Source organism: Molossus molossus, unplaced genomic scaffold, assembly GCF_014108415.1.
Source record: "Molossus molossus isolate mMolMol1 unplaced genomic scaffold, mMolMol1.p scaffold_m16_p_19, whole genome shotgun sequence".
Lineage (NCBI taxonomy): Eukaryota > Metazoa > Chordata > Mammalia > Chiroptera > Molossidae > Molossus > Molossus molossus.
Genome location: NW_023425354.1, coordinates 11,741,935 through 11,762,936, shown reverse-complemented (window position 1 = coordinate 11,762,936; position 21,002 = coordinate 11,741,935). Strand labels below are relative to the sequence as shown.

The 21,002-nt window shown below is 42.1% G+C and overlaps 1 protein-coding gene across 3 annotated transcripts in view; it reads right to left on the bottom strand.

Moving 5' to 3' along the window:
• The window catches only part of PITPNC1 (phosphatidylinositol transfer protein cytoplasmic 1), a 227,088-nt gene that overhangs the window by 194,618 nt on the left and 11,468 nt on the right, over window positions 1-21,002 (bottom strand). The window contains exon 1 of one of the 3 annotated variants that reach the window (XM_036267864.1): window positions 597-972. The exons of the other annotated variants lie outside the window; for them this stretch is intronic. The gene's annotated coding sequence lies outside the window, so the exon portion shown is untranslated. Of the gene's footprint in view, window positions 1-596; window positions 973-21,002 lie in introns of those variants that run through there. 3 annotated transcript variants of the gene reach the window in all.

Here is a 21,002-nt window from a genome sequence, read left to right as displayed (position 1 = left end):
GGCGCGTACCTTGGTTGCAATTTGTCCTGGCCTTGGTCGGGTCGTGCGAGAGGCAACCAGTGGATGTGTCTCTCTCACATCGATGTTTCTCTCTCTCCCTCCCACTCTTTCTGATGATAAACGGAAAAATATATCCTCGGGTGAGGGTTAAAAACAATTATAAATAAATAAATAGAAACAACTTAGGTCATTGATATAGGTCTTCTTTAATGGTGATGTAGATGCCACATTAAATAAAAGGTGTATGGTAGTTAAATGAGTAAATAATGTATTGAAAACACACAAAAAAAGAGGTGTATGGTACAGCAAAAGCTGAACTTTTCAAGGATGGCAGGCCCCTACCCCGGTCCATCAGCTTTCCGGAACCTGGAAACCCCAATAACAGGCAGGGGGGCCCAAGCATTAAGGCAGAAATACACTGCATTTGCCCCAGCTCCCCATGACTGCCTTGTTTTTCCTAGATAGCTACAAAAGGATCTTAAACTAAGCTTACAGTGAGTGAGATTATGCAAAACTCCACAGTAAATAAAACAGCAATACAAACGACCAATGAAAAGGGAGTGTACATTTATGTACAAAAACAGACACAGCCTTACTTGGAAAGTGAAATGAATTTTTCAGAGTTGGTATCTGTGTTCATCAGACTCCTGTCATACCCATGCTACTTTCCACATTAATCCATATGTAACACTGATATTGCTGTGCCTTCAATCTGGTATTGTTCTTCAACATATGAGCAAATTTCAGTAAAGAGCGATACATCTGACACATATGATAAATATAAACACATTCAGGCGTGCTCTTCAGGCAAACGCAGTTTTTAAAAGCCAACGTTTTTACTCTGACATATGTGACCGTTGCATATCTATAGCATCTAAGTCAGGACTTGACTGCTCTTGACCGAAGTTCTTTGCACATCATCCAGAAGAAGGAAGGGTACAGCATGATCTTCAGAAAATGTTACCAAGCTGCAGAAAGAATCAAGTCAGATGAGTTTCTGTGTTCGAAAAGAGGTAACATCTTAAGATTTCATTTATTAAAAGCATGTCAAGGCCATTTTACAAGCATGTCCATGTAACTGTAATAGTCAACATTTCATTAGCTCTGATTTTCGAGAAAGTCAAGGCAATAAAAAGAAGAGATATTAAAAGTTAGCTCCATGGTACATTTGGGGAACCATAATTAGTTTGATTTGGCCAGAGCACAGGATATAAGGGAGGCACAGAGGAGGACGCTGGGAGAAGTCTGCCCAGAAGGACTTTAAATGTCACACGAAGGGGCCTGGACTCCTTGTACAAGAGGCTGTGCTGACCCAAGAGACTCAGAGAAGAATGTGACAGGGGTCTTGTTAGTAGGAAACTTATAATCTAATGGAAGTGACACCCAGAGGGGGTTCACGAGCTGACCAAAGAAAGGAGAGAAATGAATTACGACAGGGGAGATGGGAAAACTCCCTGGAGAATACCGAATTTCAGCTAGGCCCTGAAGGGTGGGTAGAACTGGGACAGTGGCGGAGGGCAGCAAGTGTGTGCAAAGACACAGGCAGGCAAACACGGAATAGGCTGGGCGAATGATGAGAATTCCAACCGACCGGTTAGGACGCATGGGAAGCACCCTGCAGCAAGAGGTTCCCTTTTGCCCGTCCTTCTCCCAGGGCATAGCGCTGATCGGGATTTGCCAGGATCCCTATCTGTTTGGGTTTATTTTTGTTGTTGTTCCCTGTCTGCCTCTACTCTAAACGAGGCGTTAGCACACTTAAAGAACCAGCTGGTGAATATTTTAGGCTTTGCAGTCCTATGGCCTCGGTCACACTTACTCAGCTTGATGATTATAGCATGAAAGCCATAGATAAGACACAAATGTGAGTGTGACTGTGTTCCATAAAACTTTATTTACAGAAACAGGTGGCGAACAGGAACTGGCCCACAGAATGCATTCTGCAGAGCCCTGCTCTCAAATGCACGAGGACTGGGGCTGAGGCCGGGGCTTAACAGCACTTAACAGGACCTGATGCGGCGGCCAGTGAATGAGTATTTGTTGCACGGCTGAATAAGAATGAATAAGCTGTGAAGTTGGTTGACATTCCATTCTGTAAGGAAATTGGTGTTGGACAGTTTGGACTTGATTCTGTAGGGAGTGGGACACCATCAAGGTGAGTGGGTGTGTGGGTTTGTTTGTTTTTTTTTAGGTTAGGTTTACTGAGATGTAATATAACTAATACAATAAAATTCATTCTTTTAAAAGTATATACAGTTCAATCAATTTTGACATACAGTTGTTTAAACACCACCCAACAGAGCACATTTCTTTTACTCCAAAAACGTGCCCACGAGGACATTTCCTTCTGTCCCTTGGTCACTAACCTCTTCTGTTGCCACCAGCCTCTGGCAGCCACTGATCTGATTTTTGTTCCTATAACTTTATCTTTTCCAGAATGTCATACAAATATTTCCTTTCGTGTCTAGCTCCTTTCACTTTGTATAATGCTTCTGAAATCCATCCATGTTGGAGTGTGTTCCTTCCCAGCATGCTGAGCAGCACCCTATTTCCACTGACTGGCTGTACCACTGTGGGTCTACCTTCCCGTCAGCTGATGAACACTGTCTTGTTTCCAGCTTTTCCATGGTTATGTATAAAGCTGCTATAAATATTTTCTTATGGATCTTTTGTGTAAACATGTATCTTTATTTCTCGGGGTGGGGGGCTGGGAATGAGATTGCTAGACCATAGAATAAGTCCATGTTTAACTTTATAAGGAAATTCCAAAATGTTCTCCAGAGTGGCTGTATTATTTTGCCACCCAACAGTGACACCCGAGAGTTCAGGTGCTCTGCCCCCTCACCAACGCTCAGTCAGTCTGTCAGTCATTTTCAAACTTAGCCACTGTCCACACGGAGGTTATGAACGATTCTGCGGATGCCAACTGAAGGAGGAAATCTCCCGGGGCTAAGTAAACTTCTGATCCGTGCATCATCGAAATGAAGACTGAATGGAAGTGGGGCAAAAAGACTCCATGCGTTTCTCTCTCTTACGGAAACAGAAAGGCCTATTTTTATTCAGGGGTCTGGTCAACACAAAGCTGGAAGTGGAAATAAGAGACCTTTTCTTAATACTGGTGTCAGGTAGGAAACAGTCGGAAACATTCAACAGAAGCTCCCCCTTTATAAGGACCACAGGGTTATTGGGCAAGGCCCCATACAGTATGCACGACCAAATGATGGACTTTTTTTTATGGTTCATGATTGGCCAGAGACAGATGGCATGGTGGACGTAATGAAGAATGAGAGGAAGAAACGCTTGGAGTAAGAAAGTTAATGGACCAAGAGGCAGGGGGAGCCCACATTCAGCTCAGCCCCTGCTAGCTCTGGAAACCAATCACGCTGCCTGCCTGTCTGTGCCTCAGTTTCCTCATCAGTAAGATGAGGGGATTAGACAAAATGAATTCTAAGGCCCCTTTGGCTTCCACAGTTCTGTGTTTCTACGACTGCCTGGATTTCACCCCGCCCCCGGCCAGATTTTTAATGTCCTCCAGATATTTTCCATAAAAATTGAGTGGCCACAAGGTGGAAGATACCAGACAGTGGTCATTCTGTTTACAAGTCCTTTAAATCCTAAAAAGAAAAACAATGTTCGACTTCCCCAATGGAAGGAAAAGAAAAAATAGTTTTTTCACAAACACACGAAAACAGCTGAGCAAATTCTGGGACTTTCTGGAGACAATACAGGCTTTTCTGGTGCCGTGACTGAAGAGAGACAGCAAAGACATTCAGTTCATCCAAATTTGAGACATTAAGATAAACTCATCACATATATTAGAAAATTTTGTTTTTGGATCCAGAAAAAGGCCTCCCAACTTTATGAATTCTTGAAAGTATGATTAAGAGATCTAAATTTGTTTAGGTTGGATAAAACAAAAAAATCAGGAATGAAATTTCTTTCTTTCCAGTACAATCACCTTTTTTAAAAACAGCTTTATCAAGGTATATTTAACATACAATAAGCTACACATATTTAAAGTACACACAGGTTAATAAACACATGTGAAACCATCACCACAATCAAGATAATGAATGTGTTCATCAACTGTGAAAAGTATCTGTGTGCTTTATCATCCCTTCCTCCCTATAATTCCCCATGCCCAACCCTGTTACAAGGAATCACTGATCTACTTTCAATCACTAAAGATTAGTTGACATTTTCTAGAATTTTTACAGAAGCAGGATCATAAGCATGTACTCTTTTGTCTGACTTTTTTCATTCAGCATAATTATTTTGCAATTTCTTCCATGTTGTTGTGTGTACGATGTGTTCTTTTTTGTTGTTGAATTCCATTGAATGGATCTACCACATTGGTTGACACATTCAGCTGTTGATTGACAGCTGGTTTTGTCCAGATTTTGAGTGTTACAAATAAAGCAGGCACAGTCACTTTCAGTTCCTGACTTTACTATTTAATGACTCCTCTGTTCTCTTTCAAAAGCATGTCCATACTTGGCCATGGTTGATAAACTAGTGAGTCTGCTTATGGATACATAGAGGACTTTCACACCATTCTCTCTATTTTTGTGTACTTTTTAACTTTTCCATAATAAAAAAAAAATTAAGTGCTTTATAAAAAAATTTTGTTTGGTATATGTCAATATTAAAAATATTCAGTAATTCTACAACTAAGCTAATGGATTGAACTTGGGGGCTTTATCTAAAGAAGGTTTAAGTTTGATTCCCATATTTGGTTTATTATAGTCATGGCAAGTATTTACTAAGAATACAAATTAATTCATGTATCCTTTTCTCAGAAGTACTGAATCAGGTGACACCAAGTCATTCTTATAAGCAGTTTGGAAAACACTGAATTCTCTTTCTGAATAATCTAATCTCCAGCTTTAGTTTCATATTGGAAAAAGGGGAACAATAAATTCAATTCTCCACTGTCATCTCTTTCTACACCTATGCTTTCCATTTCTCTTCCGTCCTCAAATACACTGACGTTAGATCCAGTAACCGATTACAGAGGAAAACTGTAACGGAGAAAAAATAGACAGGAACTAGAAAGAGATCTGCAAATAGAAAATAATGTAAAAGAAACTTAAGTATAAAGAGAAACACGTGAGAAAATAAATAGTGAGTCCTTATCATCTTCCTGCTTCTTCTCTGAATTAAGTTGGAGTCTGTGTAAGATCATGGGAGATGCCCTGGCCGTTTTGGCTCAGCGGTTAGAGCGTCAGCCTGCAGTCCTGAGAGACCCGGGTTCGGTTCCCACTAAGGGCGCGTGCCTCGGTTGCAGTTTGTCCCCGGCCCTGGTTGGTTGTGTGGGTGGCAGCCACTCGATGTGTCCCTTTCACGTCGATGTTTCTCTCTCTCTCTCTAGCTCTCTCTCCCTCCCACTCTATCTGAATAAAAAATGGAAAAATGTCCTCGGGTGAGGATTAAAAAAAAAAAAGATGATGGGAGACCAGGAGCATAATCACAGACATGCAAACAAGAGTGAGTGAGATTTTAATCTTGTCTTGAGTTGAGCTGGTTAACTCCAGGCATCCTGGGGACAGTGTCAGGACCGCCTGGTTTTGTTAGAACCTGCTTGGAATTTTGACCTTCCTGTCTCTCTTCTCCCGCAGATAAACAACCTGATCCTCACACACACATTAAACCCTGTCCTGGGCTGCAGGCCAAGTGCTGTCCTCTGTTTGGAAAGTTTATTAGTAGAAGCACTATTAATTAATGAATTCTTACTGAGTACCTACTGCAGGCTAGACCAGGTGTGAGGCACTTCCATATGCGACCTGCAGACCAGGCTCCTTTTATAAACAAGGACACTCTGAGGCACAGAAAATGTAGTTGACTTGTCTGAGGTCAGAAATATAGTATGATGTTGAAGTGAAGATAAGAAACCACGATTATTTGACTCCCTACCCCACAGATTTTGTCTAGGGTAGTGGTTCTCAACCTTCCTAATGCCGTGACCCCTTAATACAGTTCCTCATGTTGTGGTGACCCCCCAACCATAAAATTACTTTCGTTGCTACTTCATAACTGTCATTTTGCTACTGTTATATCTTAAGCGACCCTTGTGAAAGGGTCGTTCGACCCCCAAAGGGGTCGCGACCCACAGGTTGAGAACCACTAGTCTAGAGGAACCATGGTGGAGAAGCTTGGGCTCTGGAGTCAGAATGTTTGGGTTCAAATCTGGCTCTCCCACTCACTGGCTGTACCTCAGTTTCTCCATTTGTAACATGGGGCAGCAACAGACTCCACTTCATAGGATTTCTGGGTGGATTAAACACAATAATATAAATACTTAGCCCATATTAAGACAGCCATTATTCCTCTCTGTGGGAGGAACAAGGTCAAGCCCACCAAGTTCTTTATTAAGCTCCTGTGCACCAGTTCTAATAACAGTTGTCTCAGCCCATCTGGGCTGCTATAACAGAACACCACAGACTGGGTGGCTTATAAACAGGATCTGATTTCTCACAGTTCTGGAGGCTGGGCAGTCCAAGATCAACACACAGGCACATTCAGGATCTGGTGAGGGCCTACTTTCTGGTTCACCAAGGGCTGTCTCCTCTCTGTGTCCTCACAGGGAGGAAGGGCCAGGGGGTTCTCCGGGATCTCTTTTATAAAGACACTAATCTCATTCATAAGGGCTCCACCCTTCTGACCTTATCACCTCTAAAAGGTCCCACCTCCAAACACCATCATATTGGGGGTTCGATTTCAACATATAAATTTGGGGAGGGACATGAACATTCAGTTTATTGCACTAGTCCTAACATCAACTTATTCCTGAGATCAAGTTGCTTCCTTGTATTTGAGTTCCAATTGTTTTTTTGTTTGTTTGTTTGTGTTTTTTTGTTAGTCCTCACTTGAGGACATTTTTCCATTGATTTTTTTTTTAGATAGAGTGGAAGGGAGGGAGGGAGAGAGAGAAACATTGATGTGAGAGAAACACATCGATTGGCTGCCTCCCGTACAACCCCAACTGGGGCTAAGGACTGAACCTGCAACACAGGTATACCCTTGACCAGGAATCGAACTTGAAACCCTCTGGTCCACAGGCCGATGCTATAACCACCGAGCCAAACTGGTCAAGGTGAGTTCTAGTTTTTTAACTTTTTTTTTCTTTATTGATTTTGTTTTTAGAGAGAGGAGGAGAGAGGGACAGAGAGATAGAAACATGGATGGGAGAGAACACCAATGGGCTGCCTCCTGCATGACCCCACTGGGGATTTGGCCCACCACATGGGCATGTGCCCTGATGGGGAATCAAACCAGCAACCGATTGGTGCATGGGTCGACACTCAAACTCTGAGTCAAACTCAAACTCAAGCTGGCCAAGCAGTTCTAGTTTTTTAATACAGACCTGACGACTTATTCCAGTGCCCCTAGGGCTGGAGTATGCTGCCAATTTCCTCCTCTCCTCCCCCACCCTCACTCTTGCACCATAACTGGCATCCTGTCCAGAACCCCACTGTGAGCTGGAACAGCCCCCACATGCTTCTCTGATGAGGATACGCTTAGGGTTAGAGCTAGGACCTGGGGTAGGGCTAGGGCTAGGCTTAGGTTTAGGGACCAAGAGAGGGAAGCATGCCTTCCACACCCTCATACTCTGATTCTACCAACTGCTATATTATACTTGCTCTGGACTCGAAGTCAAAGAGCAGGAGCAGGCTGTTCCGCTGAAGCTTTAATGAGCACACCGCTCATTTACTATCAGCAAAAAGCTTCACCCTCTCAACCAGCCCAAGAGCTGTTTAAGCCTCACACTAATAATTTACAAATTTAGAGACATACTAATTACACACTAGGTTCTCCAGCTATTGACCTTTTGCTTGTTTAAAGTCATTTTTACTAACAAACTATCAGAAGCCTAAAAGGCAAATTTCACTTGCAAACACTATTTCTTTCCTTTGGGTAATGACTGTTTTCAAAGAGACCCTAAACAAACAGAATGTTTAAAAACACTTTTCCCAAAGGTAACTCTCATACATAGATGAGAGCAGTATAAACATTACAATCACTTTGGAAAACATGTACATCCCTCTACCCTCCCAGGCATACTCCCTAGAAAGACACTCTCACATGTGTAAGAAACACGAAGCATGTTCCCAGCAACAGTGTTCATAGAAACGACTCTGGAAACAACACATGGTACGTGAATCAAAGAATGGAAAATACATTATGACAGATTCACATAAATGATACTATACAGCCATAAATATGAAGGAATTATCGTTATATGAATGTCAAGATCAAAATGTTGAGTGAAAGCCCTGGCTGGTTTTGCTTAGTGGTTAGAGATCTACCCTGCAGATAGAAGGGTCTCAGGTTTGATTCCCGGTCGAGGGCATGTACCTGATTGGCAGGTTCGATCCCAGGCCCCGGTTGGGATGCATGTGAAAGGCAACCAATCCATGTGTATCTCACACATTGATGTTTCTCCCTCTCTCTCTCCCTCCCTCCCTCCCCCACTTCCTTCCATTCTATCTAAAAATCAATGGAAAAATATTCTTGGGTGAGAATTAACACACACACACAAAATCATACCCCAAAAAACAATGAGTGAAAAAGAGCCAGTTCTGCAATACAATGGGAAAAGATAGTCTTTTCAACAAATGACTGGGACAAATGGAGAGCCACATGCATAAGAATGAACTTGTACTACTTCCCTATTCCATATACAAAAATTAATTCAAAATGGACTTTAGACCTAAATGTAAGCACTTAAACTATAAAACCCTTAGAAGACAGCATAAGCATAATGTTTATGACCTTGGATTAGGGAATAGTTTCTTAGGTATTACACCCAAAGCACAAGGAACCAAAGGAAAATAGATACATTAGACTGCATCAAAATTTAAAACTTTTGTGCTTCAAAGGACAGTATCAAAAAAGTGAAAAGACAACCCACAGAATGAAAGAAAATATTCGCAAATCATGTACCTGACAAGAGTCTAACATCCAGATTACAGAAAGAACTCCTTCAACCCAACAATAAAAGAACAAATAACTTGAAAAGAAATTCTTTCTTTCTTTTTTTTTTGCATTTATCTTCAGATGGAGCGGGAGGGAGAGAGGAAGGAAAAGAGAGAAACATCGATGTGAGATAGACACATCGAGTGGTTGCCACCCACACAACCCCAACCGGGGCCGGGGACAAACTGCAACCAAGGTAGGTGCCCTGAGTGGACACCGAACCCAGGACTCTCTGGACCATGGGCTGACGCTCTAAGTGCTGAGCCAAACCCGCCAGGGCGAAAAGAAATTTCTTTAAAGATATACCCAAAAGCCAATAAGCACATGAAAAGATGTTAAATATTATTTATCATTAAGGAAATGCAAATCAACACCACAATGAGATACTCTGTCACACCCACTGGGATGACTAGAATCAAAAGACAGTAACAAGTGTTGGCAAGGATGTGGAAACATTGACCCCTCATACACTGCTGGTGGGAATCTAAAATAGTGCATCAACTGTGGGAAACAGTTTGGTGGCTCCTCAATAAGTTAAACAGAATTTTCATATGGTATATATCCAAAAGAATTAAAAATTGGTGTTCAAACAAAAGTCTGTAGATGAATGTTCATAGCATCAGTATTCTATTTTTTTTTTATCCTCACCCGAGGACATTTTTCCATTTTTTGTTCAGAGAGAGTGGGAGGGAGAGAGAGGAAGAGAGAGAGAGAGAAACATTGACGTGAAAGGGACTCATCGAGCCCTGGCCGGTTTGGCTCAGTGGTTAGAGCGTCGGCCTGCGGTCCTGAGAGATCCGGGTTCGGTTCCTGCTAAGGGCACGTACCTCGGTTGCAGTTTGTCCCCAGCCCTGGTCGGTTGTGCGGGTGGCAGCCACTTGATGTGTTCCTTTCACGTCGATGTTTCTCTCTCTCTCTGTTCCTCTCTCTCCCTCCCACTGTACCTGAACAAAAAATGGAAAAATGTCCTCTGGTGAGAATAAAAAAAAAAAGTGAATTCTACTCTGTCCAATATTAGTAGGATTATCATTGTCCTCCTCACTGCTCCTTTCACCATTATTTCTTTGCCTATCTTTTTATTTTTACCCTTTTGTGTGTATCTTGGTTTTGGTTATGTTTCTCAAAAATGTATAGTTAGATTTATTTTTTCCCTCAATCTTTACATTTTTCAAATTTTATTTATTTATTTTTATCCTCACCTGAGGATATTTTTCCATTTTTTATTCAGATAGAGCGAAGGGAGAGAGAAGGGGGGGGAGAGAGACACATCGAGTGGTTGCCACCCACACGACCCAACCAGGGCCAGGGACAAACTGCAACTGAAGTACGCGCCCTTAGCGGGAACCGAACCCGGGTCATACTGGACCACAGGCCGACTCTCTAACCATTGAGCAAAACCGGCCAGGGCAGCATCAGTATTCTTAAAGCTAAAAAGTGGAAAACCCCAAATGTCCATTAAATGATGATCAGATCAACAAAATATGGTCTATCCATATAATGAAATTCAACCTCAAAAAAGAATGAGGTGCTGATTCATGCAACAACATGCATGAACCTTGAAAACATTATGCCAAGGGAAAGAAGCCAGTCAAGAGGCCGTATATAATACAATTTCATTTATATGAAATGTCCAGAATATGCAAATCCATAAAGATACAAAGTAGATGAGTGGTTGCCAAAGGCTGGGGAAAGCAGAGAATGGCAAGTGAATGCCAATGGGTACAGGGTTTTTCTGTGAGTGACAGAAGTGTTCCAGGATTAGATAGTGGTGATGGTTGCACAACCTTGTGAATATACTAAAAACTACTGATCTGTAATATATTTGAAACAGTGAATGAATTTTAGCCCTGGCTGGTGTGGCTTAGTTGGTTAGAGCATCGATTCCAGTCAGGGCACATACCTAGGTTGTAGGTTCGATCCCGTGGGGGGTGTATGGGATCGGTCCCTGGGGGGTGTATGGGATCCATGTTTCTCTCTCACATCAATGTTTCTCTCTCTCTCCTTTCCTCTCTCTCTAGAACCAATGAAAAATATATATACATGTTTCATATATATGTTATAGGATATATATATATATGTATATATATATATATCTCCATCCATCCTCAGGTGAGGATTAAAAAAAGGAGTGGCACCTGGCCAGTTTGGCTCAGTGGTTAAAGTTTCGGCCTGTGGACCAGAGAGTCCTGGGTTCGATTGCTGCTAAGGGCATGTACCTCGGTTGCAGTTTGTCCCGGGCCCCGGATGAGGTCGTGTGGGTGGCAGCCACTCAAAGTGCCTCTCTCACATCAATGTCTCTGTCTCTTCCTCCCTCTCTCCCTCCTGCTCTATCTCAAGATAAATGCAAAAAAAAATCGGAGTAAATTTCATAGGATGTGCATTATATCTCAACATAAAAATCGGTGTGACTCAGTGGTTGAGCATCAACCCATAGACCAAGAGGTCAGTCGCCAGTTCGACTGCCAGTCAGGGCATGTGCCTGGGTTGTGGACTCGATCCCTAGTAGCGGGGTGTGCAGCCCATCAATATCTCTGTCTCATGGATGTTTCTCTCTCTCCCTCTCCCTTCCTTTCACTCTAAAAATCAATAAAAATATATTTAAAAATATATATATTGAAAGTTGAATAGAAAGCAACAGTAAGCTGTTGAAGATTACATTCTCTCTGACACCATGTGCAGAGAAAGCCTGGGATCCAGGGAGGGGCATATAACGTGTTAAATGAACTTGTACCATCCTACTTATTAAGCTGGACAATGGGTTCATGTGTATATTGCTTCATACCTGGGCATGTGCCCTGACCAGCAATCCAACCGGCAACCTCTTGGTGCATGGGTCGCTGCTCCACGAGCCACCCGGGGGGCTGGGCGAGCTTCTGGGTGCATGGGTCGCTGCTCCACGAGCCACCCGGGGGGCTGGGCGAGCTTCTGGGTGCATGGGTCGTTGCTCCACGAGCCACCCGGGGGGCTGGGCGAGCTTCTGGGTGCATGGGTCGTTGCTCCATGAGCCAAACGGGGGGCTGGGCGAGCCACCCGGGGGGCTGGGCGAGCTTCTGGGTGCATGGGTCACTGCTCCACGAGCCACCCGGGGGGCTGGGCGAGCCACCTGGGGGGGCTGGGCAAGCTTCTGGGTGCATGGCTCCAGGACAGGCCAATATATGTGCTGGAGGGCAAGGAGCCAGGGCTCTATTTGAGGAAAATCAAGGCCAGAAAGGCAAATAAATCCTCTTCCCTATCTTAGCACATGTAATGAAGGAGTTTTTCTTTTTTAAAAAAAAAAAAGCACCATAAAAAGAGGCGGTAACAACCACGTTCTTCTGAGGAGCTCATAATCGAAAGCCTGAGTAGCCACCAGCTCTATGAACCAGCTTCCTCACAGAATAATCTCAGCAAAGGCTTTTGTCATTCCCAACACCGGCTATTATTAAGGCACCCATTTCATACAATTAAACAATTATAATATGAAATATATTTTACTTTCGGAGCTTCAACATTTTATTCTGAAAGTTTGTTTCATCTCCCTTTTATAAATCTGCTTTTCAGAACTTGGATACACGTGGAATTAGGGCATGCCTACGAGACTTCCTTTTTCTCTGGAAGTAATGTGTTTTTAATGAAATATTTAAATGTTTTTATTGATTTTTGGAGAGAGGAAGGGAGAGGGAGAGAGAGATAGAAACATCGATGAGAGAGACACATCGATTGGCCGCCTTCCCCAATGGGAATTGAGCCCGCTACCCCACATGTGCCCTGACCAGGAATTGAACCTGTGACCTCTTGGTCCATGGGTCAATGCTCAACCACTGAGCCACTCCAGCGGGCGAAAGCAACGTGTTTTTAAAGCCCTGACTTAAATGATATGTTTAGATTATCACACATTCTCATCTAGGCTCTCTGAGTTTCTATGAGAACATTCATGACATCTTGAAGTGCTTTTTTGCAAGATGTAGTCTAGATAAATACAGAATCTTTCTAAAAACAATCGAGGTTTCCGTCAAGATTTATAATAGCTTTAAGGTAATCTAAACTTGTATCTATGTTTCTACTTTTACCAAAATATGGCAAATGCAAATAATTTAAAATTGAACATTCCCTTTCCATTGAAAAGGTCAATATTCTTATTTTATATCACAGTTTCTGAGACATCTCCAAAATGTATCATTCTAATAAATAATTTAGGAATATATATCCATTTTAGGATCAACTGTGTATATTGACACAATGAACTTGATAATAAATGAATGTCAACTTCCTTTTGGCTGTAAGAAGCAATGGTGTTGCCCTAGCCGGTTTGGCTCAGCGGTTAGAGCGTCGGCCCATGGACCAGAGAGTCCCAGGTTCAGTTCCCACAAAGGGCACGTACCTCGGTTGTGGTTTGTCCCTGGCCCTGGTTAGGATTGTGTGGGTGGCAGCTAGTTGATGTGTCTCTCTCACATGGATGTTTCTCCTCCCCCCCGCTCCATCTGAAGGTGAATGCAAAAATGTCCTCGGATGAGGATAAAAAAAAAAAAAAGCCATGATGTTGTTGGAGTAAGCAAATGTAACTTGTAGCCAAAGAGCCCTGGGTCTGAATTCAGCTCTTCCACTGATTGTCTGTGTGACTTTGGCAAAGCCCGTGAGCCTCAATTTCCCGATCTGTAAAATAAAATAATAAGATGTGCCTTGGAGGGTGGCGGCAAGGATGAAATGAAATAATTAACACAGCGGTCCTGGCACACTGGAATGTTCCACGCATGTTGGCCCTCTGTGTTTTGCCCTCCCTGTGAAAGCAAAGCCTTGCTAAGTAGACAAATATATAATTTTAATTAAATGTTTAGACACTAAAAAAAATTGGCTTTGCCATTTACTAATTTTTCTCCTCTGCATGCTAAATTATCATCTTAGTTAAACTGTTTCACAGAATATCTAATGAGAACCTTATTTTAAAAATTAAAACTAATGAGGAAGTAGAGCATAATCCATCCTTAAGCTTATTTATATAATTGAAGGCTTCATTTCTACACCCAAATGCATACTGGTTTCTGCAACCAAGCAGTTACGAGCTATATTTTAGCATTGGGATGTCACTGAAAAGTCGGTGGCTGGGATAAAGAAGGACATGCTTACCATACCTGCCACTAAGCCAAGAGGAGTAGCTAACATGACAAAATAACAGAAACAAGAATCAACAACATTTTGTCAAATTTGAAATCAGCAGATGCCATTCATCGCATTTACACTTCGAAATCCCATGGTTGTTGTTGCTATGAGGCTGCTGGGTTTCTAAATTTCATACACATTGGTAAAAGAGACTTAGCCGTGCAGGGTAAGACCTGACCACCAAAAGCAACTCCATGTAGCTTCTGACAGTGAGGATGCCGATGTTTGAGCATCACCAAAACATAAGATGATGAAGTATCAGTTACCGTGTTTTCCGTACTGGTCCTCCAATACCTAAGGTCAAACCCAGCCCATGCCTGTCTTTGTACGGCCCACAAGCTACAAATGGTTTTGCATTTCTAAGTGGTTGGAATAAATCAAAATTAGAATAATATTTGGTGTCATGAAAATTATATAAAATTCTAATATCAGGGTCAATAAATAAAAAAATTTTTAATCCTCATCCAAGGATATATTTGATTGATTTTTAGAGAGAGGAAGAGAAACATTGATGAGAGAGAGAAACATCAATCAGTTGCCTCCTATATGCACCCCAATCAGGGATTGAACCCACAACCTAGGTATGTGCCCTGTCTGGGAATCAAACTAGCAAGCTTTTTGGTGCACAGGACTACCTCTGACCAACAGCCGTGAACCCAGCGTGAACATAGCGGTGCCCATTCATTCACATATGATCTTTGCCTGCTTTTGTATTACAGGTCAGAGTTGAGTCACTGCTACAGAAACCTTATGACCTGCAATTCTAAAATATTTCCATCTGGCCTTTTACAGAAAAAGTTTGCTGACCCTCTGTTATGGGGCATTATGTTCAACGGTTTTAAAGGACAGTATCAAAGGAGGACCACTGGAATGAGGAGGGAGTCTGGAAACCATTTCATAACGTGAATCACTGGAGGAGTTGGGAATATTAAGTTGTAGAAGAGAAAAAAAACAAAGGACGACATTTCTTTAAATATTTAAAGAGCCGGTATATGGAAGTGGCTTGTATTTGAGTCACTCGAGAGGGGAAAAAGAGGAATGATCATGAAAGTCCTAGGGAGGCAGACATCACCAAGCATAAGAAAGTGTCTTCTAACCTGTCAAAAAGGACAATCAGAGAAGAGTTCATACCACAAGAGAGCGAGCACCCTCCCATGCTGGTGCTTAAGCTGAACAGCGAGATGATGGCTGTGCAAGATTATTATAGAAAGGACTCTGACAGTGAGTAGGAAGCTGAACTGTGTTAACACTCGGGCTCTTCCTATGATTTTATCTCAAAAGAAAGAAAATGATCATAAATAGGTGAGAGCTTAATGACAGGTCAATGGAAAACAATTTCTACTACCACATTCACTAAGGATTATACCTACAGGGAAATATAAGAAAGACAGAGAGACAGAGACAGAGACACAGAGAGAGAGAGAGAGAGAGAGAGAGAGAGAGAGAGAGAGTGTGTGTGTGTGTGTAGCCGTATGTGTGTGTGTGTGTGGCGCATTTAAAAAGAGGCCTTAAATAAAGAGTACTCAGCTATAAAAAGAATCATATTAAGAAAAGAAGGGTTATTTTTAGGAAGAGGGCTCCAATTACATAAAATAAGGAAAGCATCCACTGGAAATAAAATGAGCTGAAGTCTTGCCCAGTGTTACTACAGGAAATCAGCATCGCAATGCTTAAAAGAGGGGGGACGTCTATATATAAAATGGGAAGGAGAGCACTGTGTTTTTTAAAAAATGGGCACAGCTGCATGATTTACTTGCACTGGACTACTTTACAAAACAGTTTTATGAACATCACAAAACATAGCCACCTGTTAAGCTGTTATTTTGGCCTATCTATTTTCAATGGCAATCCTGACACCCAAGCAAGAGACACACCACCATAGCAACATAAACATCACAGTGTTGGAAAATACAACTTTAAGAAGCAATTCATAGCCCCTGCAGGGCTGGAAATAAACTAATCCATTTGTTACTATGACATAACATTCCCACTCCGCTAACTCAGATACTCTGGACATCTCAGGATTCCTTCCCATGGGCCATTTGGAAAGTAGAAACTCCAAATGTCTACTATACTAGATGGTCCCCCCAAAATAAAGGGATTTAAAAGTGTGAGACAATTATCATTGTGTGCACGGCTCGGGGAAATGCATTATTTCTAGGTATTCATGCAGCACCCACAGATGGACCATTATCATCACCCCTTACACTTGTAGGCTCCATATCTCATGTGATCAGTCTTTGATGGAATCAAAAAGAGAAGCAGTTGACAGTTGGGGAAAATGAGGCACAGGAAAACAGGGTCTTCCTAAATCAATTCGTGGATTATGGATTATCACACAGCAAGGACTCCAAAACCATGTTCGTACCCCTCGCTAAACTGCACCACCCGACACCAGAAACCCCAACTTAGGGCATCACAGGTACTTTGGCTCAAGGTGATAAAATGCAAAGTGTTTAATTAACTGAAAGGGTAGAGAAAAATGAAAGAAAAATAACGTTTGGACGTAATTATACTTCTTTGCAGTGATGCAACTCCCCTTGGAAGCTGGGGCAATTACTAGGATATAAAATGTGACCACAGTCAGGTGTGGCTGATTTGCAATTCAAAAACATCCAACAAAAGCAAAAAGAAAGCTGATCTTCCAGCTAGAAGATGAGACACACCCAAAGGGTGAGTCGTGGGTTGGCATAGGGCGGTGGCATAGGGCGGTGGCATGCCATCAGCAGTCTGCATGAGGGTGAGCAGGTTCTATCCCAGGGCAGATCTGGATCCCGCAGACAGCAACATAGGCCTGGACTCCATCCAGCCGCACTGCTCGCTGCCTCTTTTTAACTTTAACTTTTCTCAGTAAGAGCGGCCTCTACGGCCTTTGGCAGTTCCTTCTCCAGGTCCACAGCAGAGACTGTCCAAAGGCCAGGAGAACAAGGGTAGCCATTCGCAGATGAAAAATAGAAGCTTCTGTGAAGCCAGGGATTTGGCTGCTTTTGACCTAAGAACCAGTTCTGAACCCCTTTGAAAAACTAGATTGTTTCTGACAGACATAACCAACATTTTATTTAAAAAAAAAAAAAAAGAAGAAACAACTCCTGGAGGAGTTGTGGGCAAAAGGCTGTGCACCTACATAATAAATAATGGCTAATTTTAAATACACTTGACCCTTTTGGAAGTGTTTTTCTTTAAAGGGCTTAAGAGAATTATGCCATTTGGACAACTAATAGCCTAATTACCTTCTTTAAAAAAAAACAAAACAACACAACCTCCAAGCTTCTTTTAAGCCGTATCTTGGCACCGTAAGTCACACTGCTGCAAGACGTAATTACACTCAGCTGTGTCCAAGTTGCCATCAACCAGAATCCCAAAGACATGAACTACTGAATCCCAAATCTAAAGGTTTTTCATTTTGGACATGATGCCTCTTTATGAGCAGAAAAAACATAATATCAAAGAGCGAGCGTTTGCCATGGCCTTCAATAGTCCAGGGGTCTCCAGTGTGCACGGTACTATCTGTACCCTACGGATGAAATGTAACTCTAGTGACCCAACTCTCTACACTTGAGGGGGGAGGGGATTAAATAAGCATATTTCATATCTTTAAACCTGTCTCACTGAAGAAAAGAACCATCTCCTTTACAGCATTTTAAAAATATTGATAAACCACTTTTATCCACCGCATCACTTTCATGGAGACTGAATGACCAGAATGATGGATATGTGTGTGAGGAGATATTAAGGGGCCATATTAGTCTTTCATCAGCACCGGCATTATCATAATTTCAGATCACGGCAAACCCGGCAAAATGTTCCTGGTGGAGAACTGTCACCAGGGCACTCCCCATAAGGAACGCACACATGCCCCTGTTTTCAGAACTGCCTGTCCATACAAGCTTGGTGATTACGTCTTGTTTTCTCAAACACCTATCCAGGGTTGTTTCTCTGTTTTGTTTAATTGCTAATGACTGGTTTAACAAGGGTTTTGTTTTCTATGACTCTGTATTACAAATGTTTAATATTGCAGGTACAGCAGAGTTTAAATACATCTGTAAGGTATCCCCAGGCACACTGGAAAATGCTTCTCTGACTGGATTGAAACTCAGGACTAGCATGTTTCTAGGGCAAGGAACAAATTTCTTGAGAGTGGCAGCCCAAAAAATCGAATAAAACCCAGGTTGTTGGCTAGTGAGTTGTCTATGTATAGACAGCACTAAGAAAATTGACAACAGCCCGACTGGTGTGTCTCAGTGGATTGAGCCCATGGCCTGAGAGGCCCCGGTTCAATTCCTGGTCAGGGCCCATGCCCAGGTTGTGGGCTTAATCCCTAGTAGGGGGCATACAGGAGGCAGCCGATCGATGTTTCTCTCTGACATCAATGTTTCTATACCTCTCTCACTTCCTCTCTGCTAAAAAAAATCAATAAAACATTTTTTTAAAAAAGAAAATTGACAAGAATGAAAACACTGCAGTTAATTGATGAATAATAAGCCACCATACAGATCTAAATTATTTTGTTCTCCTGAGTTAAACATTTACAAAATCCTAAAAGAATAGAATAAAATAGCATTTTAGCCCTGGCCAGGTGGCTCAGTTGGTTGGAGCATCATCCTGCACACCAAAAGGTTGTGGGTTCGATCCTCAGTCAGGGGATACAAAAGGAAACGGATCCATGTTTCTCTCAAACATCAATGTTTTTTTCTCTCTCACTCCCTTAAAATAAATCAATAAAAACATATTCTCAGGTGAGGATGTTAAAAAAAAAAAAAAAAGCTTCCTTAAAAATAAATTTAACTGCACTTCTTTATTCAGAAAAAGGGTCCAATTAATGTCTATTTCTGCCTGGTACAGGAATAAAGCATTATCATTAATCAAATACGGTCTACTATAATAGAACACTTGTCAGTGGGTATCCTGTTTGTTTGAAATGCTTCTAAAATGCCAGGCACTTTTTCCTGTCTTATTAAGTATTCTGAACAAAAATGTACTTTTTCTGTTAAATGACAAGATAGAATTATGTACTCCAGAATTTAAATTTCCAAGCACTTCAGCCGTTCCTGCAAAGGTACAGGTCATCATGAGTCATTAATGCCACCCAAACTATGGATATGGGTCCATCTTGTCATTTTCTGCCTTTGAAAGAAAGCAGAATTCCAGAAAAATCCTAGTTACTTTCTTAATTTCAGGTTTATTGGGTTTGTTTCAGGAAATGGTGTATAAGTTTACTGATAAAGTAATAGAAAGGATCCTTTAAAAAGAAATACTGGCCCTGGCTGGTTTGGCTAGGCGGTTAGAGCTTTGGCCCACAGTCCGGAGAGACCTAGGTTCGGTTCCCGCTAAGGGCATGTACCTGGGTTGCAGTTTGTCCCCCCGGCCCTGGTTGGGTCGTGCGGGTGGCAGCCACTCGATGTGTCCCTTTCACGTCGATGTTTCTCTCTCTCTCTCCCTCCCACTCTATCTGAACAAAAAATGGAAAAATGTCCTCAGGTGAGGATAAAAAAAATAAATAAATAAATAAATAAAAGACTAACCAGATACGTAAAGTAGTAAATGCATAGGGAGAAAAAGTAAAATGATAGTTGCTAGGGGTTGGAGGGAGGAACAATGGCAGTGAAAACCTTTGGCTTTTATAGACATCAGCAGCAGAGATGTTCGCTGGTGAGCACCTGTGAGTTTCTCAAACTCCTCTAAAAATAATGGGAACAGACAAAGCAACACCATGTTTTCAGCACATTTAGTCAAAAACTTTGGAGGTAAGCAAACTGGAGGGCATGAAAAATTATCAAAATGTACCATTCACACTTGTATATAGGGGGTGAGCAAAAGTACATTTACAGTTGTATGTGAAACACAGTTAAGAAAGCCATTGTACTAATATAACCTGCACGTCTTTTTCCAGACGAACAACTGTAAACCGTTTGTCCACCTCTGTATGACCCTTCCTGTTGAGATGGCTCACCTTTGTTAGCGTTTTGTCCAGAGCCAGTTTACCAAGCACAGGCACAGATTTACACCTCACATGGACTTAAATAAAAAATTCTAACTTGATACAATTATGTTTTTGAAAATGGAGCTGCAAAAGCTCCCCCCCCCCAAATTAAAAATTAGCCTCAAGCCCAGCCGGTGTGGCTCAGTGGTTGAGCGTTGACCCATGCACCAAGAGGTCACCGGTTTGATTCCTGGTCAGGACACATGCCCAGGTTGTGGGCCCAATCCCCGGCGGGGGGCATGCAGGAGGCAACCAATCGATGTTCTCTCTCATCGATGTTTCTATCAATAAAGGAAAAAAAAATTTTTTAATTAGCCTTAGAAGACATTTACCATTGAGAATTTGAAATAATGAAAAACCCAAACAAACATGCCCTTTGTTCCATATTGGAGATTCAGAGATTTTGTTGCTCTTTGTCAGCACTATTGAAATATATAATCACCTAAAATGAGCTATTTGAAGGGACCACACTTAATTGGTTGGATGTGTATATTCTGGTTAGTGTTTTGTTTTTTTTTTTAAATAATTATTTTAAAAAATTGTGGAAATGACCTGGCTGGTTTGGCTCAGCAATTTGAGCATCGGCCCATGGACCAGAGTCTTGGGCTCAATTCCAGTCAAGGGCATGTACCTTGGTTGTGTTTCGGTCCCCGGCCCTGGTTGGGGTAGAGTGGAAGGCAACCAGTCAATGTGTCTCTTTCACATCGATGTTTCTCTGTCTTTCTCCCTCCATCCCATTCTATCTGAAAATAGATAGAAAAGTATCATCGGGTGAGGATTTAAAAATAAAATAAGCCCTGGCCAGTTTGGCTCAGCGGTTAGAGCGTTGGCCTGCGGTCCGGAGAGACCCGGGTTCGGTTCCCGCTAAGGGCACGTACTTCGGTTGCAGTTTGTCCCCGGCCCTGGTTGGTCG